A 4,903-nucleotide genomic window follows, 5' to 3' on the forward strand; every position below is an offset into this window, starting at 1 on the left:
TGGGGGGGGGGGTAGGATATAAAAACATAAACAAGATCATGGATCTAGTGTTTCTTTCCTAGCTATGATCAACCACCTAAAAACCTGATCGAAATAGGATTTCTTCAAAACCATCTATTTATTCAAAAATCATGAAATCAGAACTACAATCAAAGAACAACATGTATGAATTCTACATGCAAGGTCTCAAAATTATGAATCTCAAATGTAAAGTCAAAGATGATAACAATAGACAATCGAGATCAAACTTGAAAAGGCGATGAAACTGAAAATGATAAGCAGGAGAGATGACACCTACCTACCTTTTTTGACAAATTTCACGATAAACTCTAGCAATGAGGATAATCTATTTTAGATGAAAATATGTACATGATGGTTCGATCACAAAGATTATATTTTTATTTGTTTTCATAAATTAATTAGGGTTTTAGAGATTATCTGATTATTTTAACTGTTGGATCTTCATATCATCCAACGGGTTGCTCCTATTATGACTAAAAATTAACTTTCATCCCCTCTATCCCTAAAACTCAGTCTCTGCACCTTATGGTGGCCGACCTGATCTTGGGGGGTGAAAGTTCCTAATGTTGTGTTGTTTTTATAGGCTTTCTAAAGCAATTTTCCATGTTTCTTATTGAGTTGGCACGTAAGGGATATTGGACCTTCAATTAATATGACTTAAGATATTATTAATTAGTGAGATCTTTGCTAATAATATGATCAACTTAGATATGGTATTTTCATATTTTTTTTATGATATTGTATATCTCATCACTTTATCGGCCTTCGGTGGTTCGACCATTTTCAATTCATATTTAGTATTTTATTTATCATATCACATTTTATACTATATTTTGGATTTGGGGTCTTAAAAAAATACGTATTTAGGATATGGTTTTAGAGGAAGATGGTCATTAACCTAGGTTAATGGTAGCGAGCCAAGGTCAAGATTCGATCTGTTTCTTCTTTTCGTACCTGAGGTAGGAGAGGTATTTATACTAATTTCATAGGACAAATTATTATCTACACTTGTCAACATGCTGACGGCTGATTTCTTTAGAGTATCTTGGTCCTTGAGGTATTTACTTGGTCTTCTAGAAATTTATTTGGGTGGCAAGCATGACCATTTGCAGTCCCTCATTGGTGTAGGATGGTATAGCCAACGTATGTGTAGATTTGATAGCTATGTAAGTTGATAATTAGAGAGATTCAGTATGTGATTGATAACTTCTAACATGGTATGTTGAGGATGTGATACAATTTGAATTAATTATCTTCAATTAGATAGGCCATAATAGGATCTGTGTCGAGTTAAGATGGGGCATGATAATCGATGTGTTGAGTCGATTACCATGGACCTATACTCCGCGTCCAGACTTTTCGGTCAGGTCCATAGTTAATGACCAAGTTATAGGTTGAGTGCAGATAATGCACATTTTAGCAAATTAGGGCATGTTTGTTTGCACGAAAGTAATTACGAAGTAGCGAAAGTAAAGGAAGTAAATGCTACTTCTACTACTTTCGAATAAAAAATATATTTGTTTATCTAAAACCTACTGCCAATACTTCCTCAAACGCTGATGTTATGTGTCATCCTTCCTAAATATTTTTCTTCCCCTCAAGGCTCAGAAGTAGCCCGGAGGTAGGTAAAATATGTATTGATTAGGAAACAAATAATTTTATTGTTAGCATTTCATTATTAGTTACTTCCTACTAACTTCTCATTGCTATCCAAACAAAAAAAAGAGAATGAAGAATAAAAAGTATTATTTCCACTACTTCAGAAAATATGTGAAACAAACAAAAATAGTATTGCCTCCACTATATCTTGCTTCAGAAATTTAGAAGTTGTTTTTTTGATCTATTTTATACTTCTGGTACTTCTGTTAAACCAAATAGGTCCTCAAAGTGGTACTAGTTGACTGTCAACATTCTATCACTAAGTAAATTGGTTTACCCAAATATTAAATCTTCGTTGTATGCACAACATCCCAGGAGTCTTTTTTTGAGCAAAACAAATAGACTTTTTTTATTAAAGAATTTAGGCTTTAGTTGTCTTATTTAAGCTACTTCATAGTTACTTCCATGTAAATAATATATTTCTTTAACCGGGGGGTTAATTTAAAAAAAATTAGTCATTTTGTTTGACCCTTTAAGTTTGTACGCGGTGGCCAAATTGTTTTGCTTCGAGGAACCAAACCAAACGTCGAGATAGAAGACTAAACAATCCAAGATAACAGCACAAACACAAACAAACGAATTTTACATGGTTCGGCAAGTTACCTACGTCCACGGGGCAAGAAGGGGATGAGGTTTTCACTAATAGAGAAGAAGAGTACAAACTGAGATTACAAATCACTCAAAACAACCAACAAATCTCTAATTCTCTCCAAACAAAACCGTAACTAATAACTCAGAAAATACATCTTTTCTGTGCTTCAAATATCCCCAAATCAATGCTTAATCAAAGCCCAATCAAAGCCAAAGAAACCCTAAAATGTGTCTCTATTTATAATAAAACACAATCCCAAACAGATTAGGATTCTAAAAAACGAGTCTGCCACACCCCTAAAAACATGACAGATTTTGCTACACCTTGGTGTGACAGACACCACACTCATGTTAATAGGCATAAATTCTGTTACCTGGGTGTGGCAGACACCACACTAGGATGTGGTGAAGCCTGCCTTACTTATTTTTTATGTTTTTCTCAAATTCCTTCACCGTTTTCATAATTCTCCACCTCGACGAAGTTTTCTCAAAACTAAGCCGACACCAACCAAATCAAACGTCTCACTTGTTGCGTCCAGTACAAAGTGGAATAAAACCACGACAACGTACTCAATCGACAACAAGTCAAGAACCCAAGCGAGAATGCGAACAAACTCCAAATATCGGTATTAACTCACCAAACCGGGTGCATCATAAATGACTGCCTACGTATCCTCTTACCCAAGGGAATCAAGCCTTCACATAGTTCACCTAATAACCTCCAAAGGCCCTTAATCAAATAGAAGAGTTCGCAACCCTTCTCCAACATCATCAACAAATCTGCGGCTGATAGCTCTCCAAATGGCCCCAAAGTGAAACAATCTAAACACCTCCACCTGAGGTGAACCAACGGCCATAACCAAATGAGTTGCACTCGAATCCAAAACCAACTCATCATCTGCATCCAAATCTAAATGATCCCCAAACTGTGTCACCTCAGCTGGAATCCCAAACGATGCAGTATGATCTGGAGTATGTGGAGTAATCTCCATCCAACATGAAGTAGCATCACTCTCCACCCGCTACGATATCCTAATGATCTGATTAACACTCTCTACCTGCTGAGAGTCGAATGTGACATACCTGATCAGAACAAAATCAGAGTCTCCCAACTAATAACCAAACAAGTATCTGAATCCCAAATGTGCAATCAGATCAAATCTCACATCCTCAATGTGACCAAATACTAGGCAACCAAATATCCGACGCAACCCAAAATATAAAGTAGCTCCACCAGATCCAAAATCTCCAAACGCAGCAGTCGGCAACCTATGAACAAGATGACTCAAATATGTCAAAGCCCGACACCAAAACCAATGCTCGACATCAAACGTCGATCCTCCTCCAGAAAGGAATGACCAATCAAAAATATCATCTCATCTCGTTGCCCCAATGTTTCCTCTCCAATGAAGTGTTTGCAACTGTCATGAGCTCGGCACAAACGTAAGAAAGGACCCCTACCAGAACTAGAACAACGGGTTACCTTTCTGCCAATACACTTCCTCCATCTGTTATTGACTTCTAGGACTTCATACAAACGGGACTTGGTTCCAACCCACCAATGCCTAGAACAATCACTAACTGCAGAAACCAAATACCGATTACCTCCTAATGATACCTCTTTGGAAGGCCCCCAAATGCCTGAATGAACATCACCTAAAAGACCCCTCGATCGATGGATAGAAGTTCCAAACTCCACCTCGGTCTTCTTACTCATACCAATGTGCTCACAAGACTTCAATCTGCAGGTCAAAGCACTCCTCAATAAACCATGCATGACATAACCAATCAAGTACCTCCGCCTCAATAAATGCCACAGTCTAGTCAAATCCAAAGAAGTCTTCATCTCTCTACCAATCACCATGCTTCTAATCAAATAATACAAATTCTTCCTCCTGACGCCCTTCATCATAATAATGGACTCAAATCTGACCTTCAAACATGCATCCTCTAAGGTCACCCTATAGCCTGCTGCCTCCAAAACTCCAAGCGAAATGATGTTCTTCTTCAACTGAGGAATGAACATCACTTCATCCAACTCCCGAATCACCCCTTCACACATCCTAATACGAATGGTACCGGTACCACCAATAAGGCATTCATGATCATTACCCATGAGCATGACATCCCCTCTTTCCAACTCCTGAAAGCTAGAGAACCAATCCCTCCTAGGACAAATATGGTATGACGCACCCGAATCCAACATCCACTCCGTAGAGTCGGCAATACAAACTGACAGTAGTGTAGATAACGAGTAGCCTAAAGAATCTGAATCTGAATTGTCACCACTAGCCTTGGCAACATTCACCTCTGAAGGTTGAATAGCTTTCCCTTTATTCTTCCCGGCTCGATCTGTCAACTTTAGGCATTTGGCTTTCTAATGTCCATCTTCTTTACAAAAGGCACACCGATTCCTACGAACTCCAGGATGTGCCACTCTAGACTGTAACGTCCTATTTCCGTTTGGACTCTTTGCTCTTGCGACCAATGTCCTTGCTACCGGCTCAACTGAAGTCTCCTTATCCTTCTTTCGAAGCTGATAATTAACAAGTACAGTGGTGACCTCACTATATAAAAGAGATGCATTCCCATTAATAAGAGTAAGAACGAATGTCTCATATTCATCGTCGGG

Source organism: Asparagus officinalis, chromosome 5 (genome assembly GCF_001876935.1).
Source record: "Asparagus officinalis chromosome 5, Aspof.V1, whole genome shotgun sequence".
Taxonomy (NCBI): Eukaryota; Viridiplantae; Streptophyta; class Magnoliopsida; order Asparagales; family Asparagaceae; genus Asparagus; species Asparagus officinalis.